Source organism: Mustela nigripes, chromosome 16, assembly GCF_022355385.1.
Source record: "Mustela nigripes isolate SB6536 chromosome 16, MUSNIG.SB6536, whole genome shotgun sequence".
Classification (NCBI taxonomy): domain Eukaryota; kingdom Metazoa; phylum Chordata; class Mammalia; order Carnivora; family Mustelidae; genus Mustela; species Mustela nigripes.
Window position 1 is genome coordinate 15,302,500 of NC_081572.1, and position 17,905 is coordinate 15,320,404.

General features: G+C 47.4%; 2 long non-coding RNA genes across 6 annotated transcripts in view; one reads left to right on the forward strand and one right to left on the reverse strand.

The window, feature by feature from the left end:
- LOC132003898 (uncharacterized) overlaps positions 1–5,360 on the reverse strand; it is an 8,690-nt gene extending 3,330 nt beyond the window's left edge. For both annotated transcript variants that reach the window (XR_009400360.1, XR_009400359.1), the window contains exons 1-3: positions 5,277–5,360; positions 3,989–4,185; positions 1,985–2,140 (exon numbers count right to left, since the gene is read on the reverse strand). This is a non-coding gene — a long non-coding RNA (uncharacterized LOC132003898). The remainder of the gene's footprint in view (positions 1–1,984; positions 2,141–3,988; positions 4,186–5,276) is intronic.
- The window catches only part of LOC132003897 (uncharacterized), an 84,973-nt gene extending 76,016 nt beyond the window's left edge, over positions 1–8,957 (forward strand). For 3 of the 4 annotated variants that reach the window (XR_009400358.1, XR_009400357.1, XR_009400355.1), the window contains 2 exons: positions 5,279–5,442; positions 8,464–8,957. This is a non-coding gene — a long non-coding RNA (uncharacterized LOC132003897). Of the gene's footprint in view, positions 1–5,278; positions 5,443–7,141; positions 7,393–8,463 lie in introns of those variants that run through there. The other variant, XR_009400356.1, reaches the window with a different exon arrangement.
- Positions 8,958–17,905: the final 8,948 nt, after the last annotated feature.

Genomic DNA, 17,905 nt, shown 5'->3' on the forward strand with positions numbered 1-17,905 from the left:
GTGGGTGGTGGGGGGGGGGGGCGGGGGGGTGTTTCTGGGCCCCAGGGCAAAAGCATGTGGTGATGGATGGGTCTCTGCGTCACAGGGAGTGTGAGTTGGCAGCAGGTAAGCCAGAATTTTGGCCATCTCTGGCCTGTGTGTTGAGAAGTTTATTTCAAGTTTATTTCTTAGGGGTCATAGGATCGTTTCTGCATCCCTTAACAGTCCTACAGATGTGCTGTATTCTGGGGTGGAGATATGAAAAAGAATCAGATGTGGATTCTGTCTTCTAAAAAGAAATGCATAAATGGCCCTACAGGAATTTAAAAGTGCTAAATGCTCTAAATGTAATAGATAGTATGAAATAAAGGATCAGAGGAGAGAACAGATTATTTATAGTAACTGGGGGGCTGGGGCAGAGATGGATCAAGTATCCTTTCTGAGATAGGCCTTAAAGAATATATAGAAATGGGGGGCAGGGGTGAAGTGAGGGAGGCTTAACTTTTTTTCCATTTTGGGGCAGATGATGAATCACCTGCTATAATGAAGAAGGAAGCATGTGCAAGGGAAGAGTTCAGTGTAGTTGGAATGTAGGAAAATAAAGGAAGGTCAAGTTGGGGAACATGGGCAGGCCCAGGTTGGAAAGGGCCTGGGAACACCAGATTAGGAATGTTCTAGAACAATGTCTCTCAAGGTGTGTCCACAGGATATTCATACTTTTTTACGTAACTAAAGGATCCTGCTGTGAACTGTGTTGGAGAAACATTGAATTAAAAACAAACACGTTTCTATGCAGGGGTTTTTAGAGCTTTTAAAACACTGATGTACAGTATGGATTTCCAAGAGGGACTTGTACTATGCAGAAATCCCAGACTTAGTGAGCATAGCCCTGTCTTCGGTTCTGTGAACGTAGTGGCCATATATGGTGTGTGATACCCAAAGCACACTTCAGCGTTCCCTGCCAGTTGACCGACTGATGTTTCAGGAACCGCTACTGTTGCATGAATAGGGAGAAAATTTGCCCCCAAAGCAGCATCAACCCCCTCCCACCCTGATTCCCCTGCAGTTTTACTGTTACAAGAATCTGTGTTCAGCTGCTGCCCCTGTGCCCCCCACTTTAGCCAGGACCCCTGCTCTCGTTCCTGGAGCTGTGTTGTTCCTCCCTTCATAAAATTTTGCCTTGTCTCAGGGATCTAATGGTGCCCTGTTTTGAATCTCCCATCTGTCATCCTGGATCCCAGACATGTTGCCTGTCCTTTCCTCGGCTGCTTGATGCCCCTTGACCCCTCCCCAGCCTGCCTGTACGCTTTCTTTACTGCTGCCCTGACCTCTACATACTTTGAGTGCTTCTGGTCCTTCTGGTAAACCTTGAGCTGTCCCATGTTTAGCCACTTGGCACTGCTCTGGGGTGCCTGGCTCCCACAAGATACCTGTGTGCTACATTCTTGCAGGGGGGCTGGGCTTGTGCATGCCCAGTAAACACCCTTCTGCCGCTTTTCCCAGTTATGGTGGCTTCTAGGTGAGATTCCATAATTCTGCTTGGGAGGGATGAACAAGCAGCCTTTAAATTTAACATCATTTAATTATCCCAGGTGGACGGGAAAAAAAAATCATAGCGGTGACATGTTTAGATTGCACTCCCAAGCTTCTGTTGATTGGGCAAAATCAGGTGGGATCACACAACAGTCAAGGAGGGGGAGTGAAATCTCTGTTTAGAGATCGCTGGGCTGTATTAGGTATTCAGCAAGAAGCCAACCCAGCTGAGATTCGATGAAGCTGGGTGAGTGACCAAAACCTGGCTGGGGCTAAGCATGACCAGCAAGGCAAGTATAAACTGTAGGTGATGAGATGCTGCCTCTATAAACCAACTGTTGTAACCCCAGAAAAGGCCTCAGGATGTATGGCGACAGGGTGCAGCCAAGACTCCAGCCCCAAAAGGCCTCCCAATTTTTGGAACCTGGTAGGAAGAATGACGAACAGAAATATAAAGAAGATATTACCTTACCTTTGCAAAGAATGTGCAGTTCTGGTTGACGCATTTCAAGAAAGGAATAACGGAGTTCACAAGGCATTTTAAGTGATTGGGGTCAGGGGGCTGGAGGGGCTTCCATAGCAAGCCAGGGTGGAGGCTGACAGGGGATATGATCCAGTCTGGAAAATTCTGAAAGGCATGGAGAAAGTGAACGTAAACCCAAACCCACTTATTCGAACTAGGAAGTATTCTGAGATAGTCTTCAAGGAAGAAAAGGTTACTAAATGTATGGAACTCATGACCCCCCACCCCCACTCCGAGGTAGCACAGGCTGAAAATAGAATTGGCTTCAAAGCTGCTTACACACATTGTGGCAGCTGGAGCTGTCCTAGGTTCCCGAGGGAAATCTGATTGTTGGAGAAAATAGGGAGGCCCCGTGTGTCTTCCTCAAGACAGCCCTTATCCTCATCCTCAGCATCCATGGCTGGACCACACCCGCCAGTCTTTTTTTTTTTTTTTTTTTTTTTTTTTAAGTATTGTCCTCTGCTCAGGTGCCTACCTACTGTTAGGTGGCATGAGAGGTGCTAGTCTGTACCTTATCTTTAATGCTTAAAATAATACTGCAAGAGATAATAGTCACCCCATTTCATAGAAGAGAAATCACTCAGGTTAAGTAACTACTCAGGATCACACACCCAGTAATTGGAGGGGGTGGGACTTGGAAGCCCAAGCATATATATATATATTTTAAGATTTTATTTGATAGAGATCACAGGTAGGCAGAGAGGCAGGTGGGGCGGGGGTGGGAGGGCAGGCTCCCTGCTGAGCAGAGAGCCTGATGTGGGACTTGATCACAGGGCCCTGAGATCATGACCTGAGCCGAAGGCAGAGGCTTAACCCACTGAGCTACCCAGGCACCCTCTAGGCATATTCTTAATGGTAGTACTGATTCTCCTCTCTCATGTGTATGGTTTTCTGTAGTTCATGCTTAAATTTAGTCTAAGACTACCACCCTAAATTCCAGAAATGGTGGTTTTGTCCTCTGCTCACTGCTGGAGAAAAAGGACCTTAGTCATTCTAGGACTAGCATATTTGTTCTATAAATCTATGGTTCAAAGCTGGAGGGAGGGGGACAGTTAGGGTCCTGGGACGGAGACAAGAAGGGGAAGGGGAGGACCTACTAGGGGGCAGGCGTTTTGAGTGTTCTGTCATTCTCACAACATCCATTTGAATTTCCATTTTGGCTCATTTGGACCCGGGAGACTGGGTCTCCGATTACATAACGTGCCTACATGCCCATGGTGTGTAGGCAGTAGACCCCGTCTGTGAAACTAAATCTTCCTGGCACCAAAGTTGCCTCCCTGGAAGGAGAGACCATTCCATCTCTGTTCTTCTACAACCTCAAGGCTCATCTCCATTACCACTAACCACCAAGGACTGACTCTCTTTTCCACACCTTGGCCAAGTCCACTGCTGGTAGGGGTGGAGTTCTGGGCCATACAGAAATTCAGGTTGGAATTGTGTCGAACAGACTGTGATCAGTCCTTTTACCTTGTCAACATTTTTCCTAGTCAGCTCTAGGGCTGGTTTTTAACAAGACAGATGGGAATTCTGATTGCTCGAACTCAGGGTTTTTCAGCCTGAGCGTATGGGTATGTGGGCAGGATACTTCTTTGTTTTGGGGGTTGTCCTTTGCATCGTAGGATGTCGAGCAACACTCCTGCTCTCTAGCCCTCAGCAGTATCATCCACAGCATCTCAGTAACCTCCCCCTCCCCCAGCAATTGCGGCAACCAGAAATGTCTGCAGACCTTACCCAACAGTTGCCTGGGATCACCCCTTTCTGGAAACCACGACTGTAAGTCAACGGAGCTGGATGGTATCCTTAGCTTGCTGCCCAAAACCCAACAATCCTCCCCTCGGAGCCCCCTCCCCAGCGTAAGCCAAGGAGCCGTGGCCCAGTGACACCTGTGGGTGGGGCTGGGCTGCTCTGGTTTGGGGGAGGGAACGCTGCACAGATTGCTGGCCCTCTACTTACTCGATGCCCCCACGAGACGTGAAAAATGTAGAGCTTTCAACGTGCAGATGGCTCGCGCTGCTTAATTACCAGCCGAATGCATGCTAACATTTTCCTCCCTCTCCCTGCCTGCCGCGGCCCTCCAGGAGCAGGGGAGGCATTAATGACGGGAGCGGTCGCCCTTTCCTGCATCCTTATCACACACTAATTATTTTATTCTAAAGAGACAAAGTAGAGAGAATGTAACATATGATTCTGACGACAAACAGTTTTTAAAAAAAAAAAAAAAAAAAGACTGTCTGCTTTTCCTAGTGACTAGAGCATTGGAGCTGGTTGCTAAGCAACTGGGAAACTGCCGACTCGTGTACTGGCCATGCTGGTTTCGGAAATGAGCCATAAAAGGAATTCCCCAGTGAGAAGGGGTCCCATACCATTGCCTGGTTGCCATGGACACCATACATAAGTGATGGGTCCTGGGTGACAGGCCCCGCTACAGGCACGAATGGTAGGAGAAAGGTATGGACGCCTTCCTCCCCTGCGTTCCCCATGCAGGCACGTCCATCGGAGCCCCCTCCGCTTCCCCACGCTTTCCCCTGCAAGTGAGGTCTGAATCGAAGGGGCTGAGACATTCTGTCCAATTTCAGCTCTGCTTTTATTTAGTATGTTCGTCTTTGCTCAAGTTGGAAGGGAGTCTGCAATCTGGAAGGCAAATTTTTAAGCAAGAAAAGATGCCTCGGGTGGCAGACGGTCTGTCTGTCTATCATCCACCCCTGTGTGGGGACCACACAGCGCCAAGATCGGGCACAAGGGCAGCTCTCTGGGTTCATGCGTTCTATTGGCATTTTTGCAAAACAAGAGAGATTAGCAGGGCAAAAGACAATAGCAGTGACTCCAAAATGAAACTGGCATGTCACGCAGAGTGCGGCCCACAATAGGCCATGGTGGTTCTGTCAGAAATTAGAAACAGACTTCAGATAATAGGAATGAAAAATGTGAGGCACATACAGAGATGTGGAGCTTGAGTTAGCTGGGCTCCGTCTGCGTCACAGCAGAACACATAGGCCTCTTGTAACATCCTCGACCACATCCTCACGGACCAGAGACCTGGGACACTGGCCATGAACCCCGGAGTCTATTAGGTAGAGGAGGAGATGGACCCAGAGAACAGCAGTGATTTGCTCAAGGTCAACAGGAGACAAACCTTGCTGAAGGGTGATCCAGGAAGGACAACTCCACATTTTTAATATTGTAGCCTAACAAGTTACCCTAAAATTGAACATATTTAAACAACGAACGTTTATTGTCTTACAGTTTCTGTGGGTTGGAATCCAGAACCTCCTTGCTGGGTACCTCGGATTTCAGGGATCCTTCACAGACTGCGTCAGGACGGCGGATGGGCAGCAGTGATCTTGGGGCTTGAGGGGCACGGACATGGTTGTTGGTAGACCTCCCTGGCAGGAGACTTCAGCTCCTTGGTACGTGTGCCTCTCACAGGGCAGTTCACAGCCTAGCAGCCGGCTTCCTCAGAGCCAGAGAGCACCGAAGATGGAAGTGCTTTCTTAACCTAAGCTCAGAAGTACTGTCCCCTCATTTTTATCCTGTTTGTGAGAATCCAGTCACTAGGTCCAGCACATCCTGAAAGGGAGAGGATTCCATGACAGCATGGATCCGAGGAGGTGGGGACTTTGGGGGGGCCATCGCAGAGGCTGCCTACCACCATCATCTGGTATGCTTCCTGGATCCAAACTGGGAGACTCTGAGAGAGACGGGGGGTGGAGATCAGGCTCCTAATTAGGCCTGGAGCACGGGAGATGGCAGAGCAAGGCTGTCTAGGGGAATCTAAAGGGAGTGGACTACAGGCAAACAGGAGGAGAGTAACAGCCAAGAAAGGCAAGAGAACCCGGGGAAAAGAGAACCCGGGAATGGGGCCAGAGAAGGGGTGGGAGAAGGGAATTGACATGAAAGACATTTAGAAGAAAGCAGGAAGGCAAAAGAACTGGAAGAGTAAGAGGGAATGAAGACCAGGGAGAGGGGAGGAGAAATAGGGTAAGAGAGCTAGGAGGCCAAGAGCTTAAGCACATGGTGCAGCAGAGCAGGGGGAGAAGGGAAGGGTGGGAAGCTGTTCAGAAGAGGTAGACAAAGGGGGAGGTACTGTGGGCAGAGGTGGCAACTGGGGAAAAGAACACCGACAGGAGTATTTATCAAGGGCTGAGAATTTGCCGTGTATTACCTGCCTAAGCCTTCCTCCCAGCCACCAATGTAGATGCGATCTACAGGATTTTAGAAATGGGGAAATTCGATTTTAGGATCACGTACCTGCCCAAGGCTGCAGAGTCAGGAAGTAGCTACGGGTGGGTGGTGGCAGGCAGCAGACCTCAGACCTCAGTCATCTCTGTCAAAGGGGGGTGAGGGACAGGGAGTCTACTGGCCTACCTCTACACATGTGTCTTCTCCTGTGTCTGCTGCCAGGTCCCTGGAGCCCCATGTCCCAGCACAGATTTGGAAGGCTGAATTCCTTGCCAGTAACAGGAGCCTCATCAAACATGGGGTGCAAAGCAAGTCCCTCATTTGATCATAGGGACCCACATATTAAAACTCCTCTGCTACACTGTACAGTTAGTTCTCTACACCTACATGACTAAGAGCCATGAGGACACCATGTCTGGTTCTTCAAGTCTTCCCACCGTGACTTGTACGGTCTTGAGGAAAATCCAAAAAAATTTGCGGAATCAAACATTTCCTTCTACTGAATCCACTGAGAAAGTCTGCCTTATTAGCTTCATAGCAAAGAGAGAGAAGACGTGCTCTTTTCCTTCGGGCCAGCTCCCCACTAGCTGTTTGATTTTGGGCAGATTACTTAACCACACTGGAATGCAGTACTCTTATCAGTTAAACAGACAGGTTGGCTAAGTGATCTTTAAAATCTTTTTCTAGCTCTGAAATCTCACAAATTACATACCAGGGACTGGAATTAGGAGTCCAAGTGGAAATGGTCAATGGATCTGATACCGACACAGGCTGCCACTTAGGCGGACTTGATGGAGAAGTGTTCTGAATTCCATTTGGCCAAGATGCCAGTCCATCAGTAGGCTTCTCAAGGGAAGCTCATCTCCACTCAGTTGTGGCATCTGTGTGTTGTCCTGACTCCAGGAGCTTAATTCTCCTCCTCACCAGGTTCTCGCGCTCATGCTGTGTGAGGAACTCAGACTCATCAACTCTCAAAATAAGACGCCACCTGGGGCACCTGCCAGACTGACATCAGGGAGAAACAGAGGCTCAAGGTCGCCAGGAGAATGTCATAGGAATTAGGATGCCTGGGTTCAATCACACTTTTCAGTTGTTAGTGTTCAGAGCTGGTACCTAAATAAAGGACGGTGTCACATACCTCTGATTGGCCTCCGCCTGCCTGGGCAAGTTAGAGCTGGTCTGCCTCCCACACCAGGGTCCACAAGGTACCCAGGGATAGGTGAGCACTTTTGAAAAGCATCTAAGGGGTAAGCATATGCTATTCCTGGAAATCCACTGATGGTGGATCAAAGATCATCTTGAGAATAAAGGATGTATCTATTCACTTCTAGATCTTCCGCCCACTGACGAGGATGGATGGGAGCATTTTGAAAAGGGTTGAGATTAATCCATTGATTGTGGCCACTGGTTACATCTCCTGGTACTTCTGCATAAAGAAGGCATTTCCTAACTTCACTTTCCTAACAATTTTTAAAAGCCTTAAACACACACACTCTACACCCAAGGTGGGGCTTGAACTCATGACCCCAACATCCAGAGTCCCATGCTCTACCGACTGAGCCAGCCAACACCCCATGAATCTTTTTTGATTGGCAGATAATTCATGTAGAAGACACCAGTATGGAACGGTCATTTTAGGGACGCTCAGGGACTACGGAGAGTCCCACCTCCTCACACATGCTCGAGAAGCTAAGCGTAGCAGACTGCTGGTGTCCTGCCCAGAGCCATTTGCATTTCAGCCATTTACATTTGGCTTGGCCGCCAGCTGCCAGCACTTACTCTCCAAGAGCTTTCTTGGATTGCAATAGCCTCTGCCCCTGTAGAAGGCAGAAGCGCTGGGAAATTAACACCTCCTTCCCCTAATGCAGCCCTCACCTAATTTAGACCACGGGAGCCCATGGATAAAAAGCCCAGGCTCCCACTCCTTCAGGCTCCCGCTCCTTCAGGTGGTTTTGAAGCCAAGACAGGCCCTCTCCACTGCCTCCCAGAGTTTCCCAGCAGGACTGGGCACCACCAGCCCACCCTCGTGCCCTCCATGTCTTTGCTTGAATTGACTTCCTTCCCTTCCCTGTCTTATCTCCCTAGTAAGCCATTTGCACGTAAACCCTTATCTGAAGGCCTGCTGCTAGGGGAACCCCAATTTCTGCCAGGGCCATAGGAAGGAACAGAGAAAGATGACGGTTTTTCAGAAGCATTTCTGGAAGTGTGCATGTAAGCGTTTCCTTACAGCTCATTACCTACCTTTACAGAAATGCCGTGGTCCAAAGTGTTGCTGACTACAGACCAGTCAGAAATGGGAGATGAAGCCTCTCTGAACTGGTCCTGGAGGTTCCTAGAAACGTGGTCATGATTTGCAAAATTGGTTTACTCACGATTTTCTTCTGGAAAGATGCAGCATGCTTGTATCGATAACCAAGCGTGGCACCCTGGAGACTCAGGTCTGGGGAATCATGAGAAGACACGGTACTGGAGCTGGGCGGGAACTACATGGGGTCATCTGGTTTGCCTCCAGCAGCATCTGGTCCCAAGGCTGCCCCTGTGCCGAGGAAGGGGGAGGGGAGAGCAGCAACACCATAACTTGGAGAGTTACCGAGTAGGAAGCAGCTTATGGCATGTGGGCTCAGTTTTCCGCAAAAAGCTCGTAATATAACTTGTCAAAAATGGCACTGTGAACCCAAATTATAAGATAATTGTATTCAGTCCCAAATTTAACACAATAAAGGTTATTTGCTCTCATGCCCTAGCAACCATCTCCTGGGGAGAGGGGGAAATACCATACAAAAACAAAATGTAAACTCGCAAAGCAGTAATAAAACCAGCACACAACTATTCATTTCAAGTCTATTTTGAAAAGCCTTTGATAATACCAGTAATTCCCTATAAAGCTTCTGTTCTCTTGCCACAATTCCCTTCTGGAGATAGAATATAGCCCTTCCTTTTACAGAGAGAAAGTCCACTTTATTTCCCAATTTTAAACGTTTGTCGTTCTCAAAAATAAATAAATAACCGAAATCCCTGACCACCTCTGGGCAGCTAAGCCTACCACGTAGTCAGGGCTCATTGGCAACATCGGCATCAGTTCTCCTTGTTTTGCACAAGATTCATTTGATGGTCTCTGCAAGATGCTTAAATGTAGCCCACGAGACTTGTCAAGATCTAAAACATTTCAGTGAAAAGAAAATTCAGTGGTCTACCCCTTTCCAAATACTGACCCTTCCTAGCATCCAGGTTGGGTGGTGTCCCTCTGAGGTCCTGGGTGACCCTACAAGGGCTGAGCAGTTCCACACAGTGCGACTACAGCAGAGTCTGCCTACAACGGAGGAAAGGGTTTAAGACACTCCCGGTTGTTAAGAACAGAAATCTCCTTAGACAAGCTCCTGTAAGAGAGCGATGGTTGTAAGAGCTCATGGACCCCAAGGAAAGCTGAGAGATCAACTCAGGAAGAGTGGCTCAGGGGAGCGGGGAGTGGGGGGACAGATGAAGGGCAGGCAGGTGCCCCTACAAGGGAGTGGGCATAGTCTCTGAAAGTAGGAAGACAGCAAGGAAGCGAAGGTGGGGAAAGAAGTACAGGAACTGAAGAGAGGAAAGACTGCATAACCTGAGAAGTCAAGGAACACCCTCCCCACGTGCTTTGGCTCATAGCCACCCCCTGTCGCTGAAGGTGGGCCGTCCCTAATGAGGAGCCAGCCTACAGAACACGAGAGGTTGCAAACACAAAGCCCTTCCAAGTTACCAAATTGGTCATTCTGATTTACGTGGAATTGGGTCATTCAGATCTCTGTTCTAATTTTATGGGCATTTTTAAATTGTTGAAGTTACATTTATTGAAATGATGTACACGATTTTGATGAAGTCCGTGTACTTTTTGAAATATTTAATTTCTACACCCTACATGGGGCTCGAACTTACAACCCTGAGATCAAGAGTTACATGCTCCACCAACTGAACCAGCCAGGCAGCCTGCCATGTACTTTTTATACTTTAGTTTTATAGCTTGAATAATTTGGTTTCCACATGTGCTAGAAATGATCTGTACTTGGCATTGGGGCTACTCTGATGTGGGCCACAACTGACATGGACTTCAGTTGGCTTCTAGGTTTATTTCCACATCTGTGGCGGCCCTTCTTTGTCCCAAAATATATGCCTGAAACTTCAATAAATCCGTGCTTAAATTCCGTTTCCATTTTTACCAGGAATGCCTCCAGCTATCTGTGATGTTAAAGGCACTGTGATAAACACTGATACGGGTATAGCAAGGCCTACCCCTGTGTTTAGGGGTCTTACAGTTTGAAAGTGGAGGGGCTATGTGGAAGGAGAATTAGGCAAAATTAGTGGTATATACCAGCAACTGGAAGGCAGGAGAGATCAGTATCAGACTCTTCTTTAAGCCCCACCCCCAGCTCTGTGTCTGGAGCCTAGGACCACACCTCCATCTCGCATACCCCACCCCACAGTCTCTGTCTAAAGCCCACCCCTCTCCATCCTACTCATACCATAGCCAGGCTTGGCAGGCCTTCCATTGCGTGTGGTCTCCCCGTGACCTCCACAGCATGGAGGTTCATCCCAGGACCACGGGAGTCACAGCTCTCTCCGGAGGCTCAGTGGGGCCTTTCGGACAGCCTGAATCCACTGGGACTATGCAGATCTCAGGGAGGCCCTGAGCACCGCACCGTGAACATCTGTCCAAGCTGCAGGGTAACTCGATCCCCTTGGCTACTCACTTTTGGGACACTCAGTTCCGACTTCACTCAGGACTTCTCAGTTCTCATTTCTCTCCTGAGAGTTCCATTTCTCTCTCCTGAGAGTTCTTTATGCTTTGCTCAGACTGGAGTATGTGTGTGTGCCTCCTGGAGTGGGAGAGAGCGCTCTGAAGGGTTTGCCAGCCCACATGCTCTCTTCTTGCCTTCCTGTCCACAGCTGCCTCTCAACATCCAGGTGAGTACTCCCAACCACACGTCTCGGTCAGCCCATCCTTGGAGGAGCCTGAGTACCAAGGGCAAGTTTGGGTTAGTGGTTGTGAAGACAGAGTTCTTACAAAGCCAGCCACAAAATATCACCCTGGAATCCCTGTCCCTGGAGGGTGGGTGCAGATCCTTCCTGCCTTCCCTCTGCCCTGATTCTAATGGGGGAAGGAATCAGACGCCCAGGATTTTCTAGTCCGCTTGCTGCCAGCATCATTGGTTGCCTAAGACCCAAGGGTCCTCCCCAGACGCCCCCAGCCTGGGGCCTAAGCACCGTGGGGGTAGTCGGAGACTCAGTGCTTTCAAAGGGCAGCCTTTAGAACAGACCCCGGCCAAAAGCATCTGATTCTTATTCCTTCTTATCTTATTATTAAGATAATTAAGACAAGTAGATAAAGATTATCTTAAGATAAATAAATATAAATATCTTAAAAATAAAATTAAAAAACAAAAATTAAAAAATAATTAATTAAATAAGATAATTAAGATAAGTAAGGTTAAGATAATTATTAAGATTCTTATCTACCCAAACCAGAGGCTGAAGGACAGGTTTTACCAGAGCTCCTCTCCCCAAACTTGAAAAGCGAGTTCATCTGCCCCTTTACTCTACACACTGGGGCTTCCCTCCTGTTCTTAAGAAAAAGGCAAAGCCTCCAGCTCCATGCTAACTAGAGATCACTGTGTGGCCTGGGGACTACTGGCTGCTGGCCAGTTGTCCCAGTTTGCCGGGTTCAGGGCTAAAAGCAGCAGAGTCCCGAGCAACCTGGTACAGGCTGATCAATTTACCGAGAACAGATCCTCTCAGACCAGTTGCCCAGCATCTGTGGGACCTGCACGCAGTGTCACCAGAACCCATGGGGGCAAAGAGCTAGGTCTGGAACTGCAGGCTGCAGCCTGTCCTTTGCCTTATTCAGAATTCTTGCTGTGTTCAGAGCCCAAGTTAGGCTTTGTCCCCTTAGATCTGGATAGGGAAGGAGCAAGGTGGAACAGAGATTTTTCACCATCACACCATCCCTGAACTACACTCTTGGTTGTTGACAGTTACTTGTACATTGAGAAATACTGGACTGCTGAGAGTTGGGCCAGGGACCTGCCACACCCAGACTGTCCTTCCTCTGTCACCTACACTCCTTATAGGGTCACAGGGGACTCTAGACTCCCTGAGGGCAAAGAGGCACTTACTCTAGCTGGGGTTTTGGCCCCAAACCCTACTGTCAAACTCCAGAGAAAGGCTTCCTCTGGCTGAATCAGAACCAAAGCACAAAATTCAGATCTGAGCTCAAACCCCTGTGATGTGAGGAAAAGCCAAGCCAGGAGAGTCACTGGGGACCAGAGCCGAAGAACAAGGGAGGGGTAGAAAGCAAGGACGAGTTTGCCCCAATGGCTCCAGCCAGGCGGGTCTTCTAGCCAATGCGTACCTTGGTACAGAGTCCAAACAGACTACATGTGTGCTCTGAACCTCTATTTTAAAAGTTCTAGGGGCGCCTGGGTGGCTCAGTGGTTTAAGCCGCTGCCTTCGGCTCAGGTCATGATCTCAGGGTCCTGGGATCGGGTCCCGCATCGGGCTCTCTGCTCGGCAGAGAGCCTGCTTCCCTCTCTCTCTCTCTCCTGCCTCTCCATCTACTTGTGATTTCTCTCTGTCAAATAAATAAATAAAATCTTTAAAAAAAAAAAAAAAAGTTCTAGCACTACGTATGTGGCCCATTAAAATGCTCTAATTCGACCAGTTCACTGAGCTCGCCACCTCATGGGAGAGGTGAGTTTCCCCCACCTTGAAAGCCGCCCGGTGCAACTATCCACAGGACTCGTGTCAAGAGACCTAGGCTTTAGGATTTTTCAAAATGTATGATTGGTTCAAGGTAAATCATTTCCCCATTTCCTCACCTGTAAAATTGACTGGACTAACCTTTTGGGATTAAGATTTCCTCCAGCTTTAGGATTCCTCTGTCTGCCTTTACACACTCACATATCTCCATCAGCCTGTCCTTGGAGAGAGCCTGTCTGAAACACGCACATGTACGCACACTTATTCTGCTTTATCTCTGGATATTAACTCAAATGCTGTGCCGAGCCACATTAGAGCCTGAGGCAACAGAAGAAAGAAAAATCATTAATACTGGTCTTCTCTTTATTTAAAATGTTGATACCTTGTTCATCATGGATTCATTATGGATTGAATTCATTATGGATTGAGTGGATGAATCCATTCATCATGGATTTGTAAAGTATTCATCTTGATTACTGAGTTTCTGGAGCCCCCTTAAATTGTACACCCGGGGTAAGTGATTCACTTGCCTCCCTCTGGTTCCAGTCCGTTTAGTTCTTCTCTGCATCTGGGTGATCTGCGTCATGAGGAAAAAAGATGACATGCGACCCACATTACAAAGTCCCCAGAGACAGCTGCATGGTTATTGTATTATTAGTAACTCACCTCTAATTTCTAGGGGTTTTTTTGTTTGTTTTGTTTCCTTCAGCCTAAAAATTGATTACGGGGTCCTTCTGGTCTGGTTTTTGGTTGTTGTTGGTTTGGTTTTTTTAATCCATCCCACCACATACCAAATGCCAAGCACAGAGATAAGTGCTGAACGACTGTAACGACATAGCGGAACACGTACGAAATCCAGATTTCACACCCTCCTTTCTCTTGACCTTTCACAAGATGATTATTTATCACTTAAAAAATTTCTGAAGTCCAGACAATAACAACACAAGCAGCTAGAAAAACCCAGAAAAGTAAAATAGCCATGTTAGCACAATGTTACCAGATCATGAAAAAGAAACGCGGGGTTCATTCCCTGTTTTTGCCTTGGAGAGTCCAGAGGAGCAGAGGGGAAGGAAGACTAGGAAGCCCTCATGGGACCAAGAGGATTCCAGACCTCCTCATTCTGAGCAGGGTCCCCATTCTCTGACCTAAGAAACCAAAGCTGCCACTTACTCACCTCCTCACAGGAACATCTATAGAAAAACATCTTTGAACCACACTCACCTGGGCTCAGGATGGAGCACGAAGGACGCCGCGTTGAAATGTTCTCTCTGCAAATTCTGCATTAGAGGACATTTTGAAGGAATGTTATGTCTTTCAATTTGATGCATTAATAAAGACAAATAGCTGTACAAATGGATTTGTGCTGAAGTGAACGCGGGTGTCCAGGAGCTACAGTGAGGGAGGGCACCAGGCTGCGCTCTCCTTCTCGGCCACTCCCTGGTTGCCTGGCCTGGAGCAAATCACCCACCGTCTCCTGGCTCCATAGTCTCTATCTGGAAAAGAGGGTCTCCACTAGCGGCTGCTAAAACCCCCCCTAAGGCCAACGTTATGTAGGGGGCGCTATGAGAGGACGGAGCAAAGTCTGCTAAATCGTCCCTCCTGTCTCCCTGTCCTGTTGGCTTTTTTTCATAGACAGTGTCAGATTCTTAATTAGTAGGTTTCAAATGTGAAGAATACAAAGCTTTCCTATAGATTTGGGAGGGACAAAGGGTTGCCTTTTAGAGCAGGGAAATAAGTTTGCTTAGGCTTCTACCTGAAGCAAGTCACACACACACACACACACACAGACCCCTTCCCCACAACAGATGAAATGGAAGCATGAGAGAGTGTAAAAATCAGGGACTCTGATTTGGCAAAGAACAAGTGCCCTGGTGGTATTTTTTAAAAGGTTTTCATTCCATTTCCAACACCTTTGTGCTTCCTTTATGAATTTCTCCATCTCTTTCAACTCTACAATGAGCTATTTTTAAGACTGTTTTCCTTTCATACAGTAATACTGTTCAGATAGGCAACTTAATTGTCCTCATACTTTTTCTTAGTCTTTCAAGACCTTTTGTTATGATGAAATAATTTTAGACACACCAAGCAAAGACCCATTAAATACACTAGTTCGCTAATGAATTATTGTGGGTGGTAAAACTTAATTTCATTCTACCCATGATCTTCACGTATCTGCTAAATTTTTATAGACGAGAAATGAAGGCTGCAAATAACTGCAGTAGAATGAGAATTTCTCTTAAAATGTTAAGTCTGTTGTTTCATTTATGCCAAGACATACCCAAAGAAAAATCTATAAAAATACTTCACGAAATGCAAATGGTTCAGCAGGTCCATTCTCAGGGCTGATGCTGCAAATGTTTGTACAGACGGAACATGCTCAGGACCTGGGAGACCCCTGTGTTGGTGGATCAGAAGAGAATCTGATACGTGTTTCATATGTGTTTCAACTTATCTGGTTGGACGTGTTGGCTCTTAGCATGCTTGCTTGAACATGGTATTGATGAGACCAAGAGCCTGGACTGAATGGCCATTTGGCTCACCCGGTGTTGCTCAGTTCAATAGGTCAGGCTGAAGCCCTAACACCTCTTCACCATTTTACATTTCACACTGCTCTATGGGAGGACACAGACGAGGACAGAGGGTGTGGATGATGTTAGGTGGACCCTTCCCCGCAGCATGGAGAGGATTGCCAAGCACAGGCTGTACTCACTGAGGGCCAGGGAAGCCACTTTAACACACAAGGGAGAACACATTTTAACAATAGCAGGTCTGACCAAATAACTCTGGAAGGTGGGAAGAGAAAAAAGAAAATGATGATACAATGATGACAGTAGTGATCCCGGTTGGGGCACCTGAGTGGCTCAGTCGGTTAAGCGTCCGAATCATGATTTCAGCTCAGGTCATGATCTCAGGGTTGTGGGATCGAGCCCTGCTCCCCACTCACCATAGAGTCTGCTTGAGATTCTCTCCCTCTGCCCCTCCCCCATTCGTAATGTAATATAATATAATGTAATGTCTTGTAATGCAATGTAATGTAAATATGATGATCCCAGTTGGCGAGTAGAGCGCTAGGGAGAGGGCTGTGCCTTCAGAGAAAAAGGGCAAAAGCCAGAGTTCTCTTTAGGGAGGCAGGACAAGTATCACAAAGCAAGAAAAGGTCTGAGTCCTATGGCCAAAGAGAAATCTTTCCAGACCAACCAAGGACTCTGACAAACATAAAATCGGGTTGACTAGCAAGTGCCCCCTTATTTACAACCAGTCCCTCCCAAGCCAGCTCTTACTTAATGTCAGTGCCAGCAGACGAAGCAGTAGAGTGCTGATTTTTCCTTAGTCAGATTTAATTCTGGTTACTGGCTTAACTGTGTGCAGATTTCTCCAGAGGGCTCCGCAGGCCTAGTGCCTTAACCACTGCTTCATCTCTTCTCCTGACTCCGCTCTCACTTCTCTCCTCCTTTCTTTCTAACCTCCAAACCACGGACCGAGGAGAGGACGCAACCAAAGAGAGTAAAAAGGAGACGGTCTGAAAGAAAACAGATAAGAATCCCCAAATTCATGTGCCATCGCCCCCAAATAATGACTAAGGGAAGTCTGATGGCATTCTTACCAATGTGGAGTTTAGGGCTTAAGAACGTAGCCGCAAAGATCAGCATCAGCGACAACTTTAAAGAAAAAAGGAAGACAAAGAATGAAAATGCAGTTGTCATAATTCTGCAGTCTCTAAAAATAACTGTTTCATTGTACTTCCACACACACACACACACACACACACACACTCTCACACACACGACCTGATACCTTTTTTTTTTTTTTTTCAAATATTAAATGGCAGTGAGCCAGGAAAGACTGCAGAGAATAAGAAGTGGAGCCTGCCTCAAAGGAAAAAAAAAAAAAAAAGATTTTCTCTCCTCAAGTGACAGTAAATTGGATAAATGCTATTTTTAGATGAAATATATCTAACTAATGTCCAGATGTGAGTCTACCACATGAAGGGAAAAACAAATCTATCTAAAGCACTGAGCTATACTTGAAAACATTTTTAAAAATTTTCTGGAAATAATGATTTATAATGGAAAGACTTCGACACATGGCAGTGACCGTCCGCCCTGGCCACGGTTCACGTGGGAACGTCTGCACACATGGCTTCAACATGGAGATGATCCTAAGGTTTACATTCCTGGTTTAATTGTTCCTAACTCTCTGGACTTGAAACTCGTCAGAAGTGTATTTCCACATGCCCAGAAAGGAATAAAGGAGAGGACGCACACACGTCAGGATTTCTGCGCTAAGCCAGTGGGGGTCCTCTCATAGCCATCACCTTGAGAGGTCACCTTCCTGTTTGAATGCTGCAGTTTCCTCTCCAGACATTCTTGGAAGTCCTCCTACTCACTCACTCCGCGTATTTATAGAGCACCTAGTTTTCCAAGCTGAGCGCCGAGTGGTGAGCAGAGCAAATGCAGTGCCTGCCCTCACGCTTACAATCCTAGTGGAATTTCTTTTGGAGCCCAGATGGCAAATCGCCATGGAAAATCAATCTTAGTACTTTAGTGACACAAGTGACAGCGTTGGGTTTGATCACAGTCTTCGTTCCTGTGCGTAGCCCTGAATAATGGCTGGCCATTTGAAAAAACGTCAATCCCTAAAGTAGAGTCGCTGAAGATACTCAAAATAATGTGAGACAGGCTTGAAGGCAAGAGTTGTACCAATAAACTGGGCGATGCCCTCATGGCTAGAATCAAGGCTTGGTCTCTCCAAGTGACTCTGTGGTTCATGCTCTACAAGGGAGTCGGGACATCTACCCCGGGACAGCAGCAAGGTGGCAGGAAAGAGGCAGGGGAGAGGACACAGCAGGAAACTAGGTGGAGGAAGGCCAGGCAGGTGATAAAATCCCTGGACAGAGGAGCGAGTGGAGCATGAGGGAGAGAAGCTTCACATGAAGCCCGCTTCAGAGAGTTGAACTCTGATGGC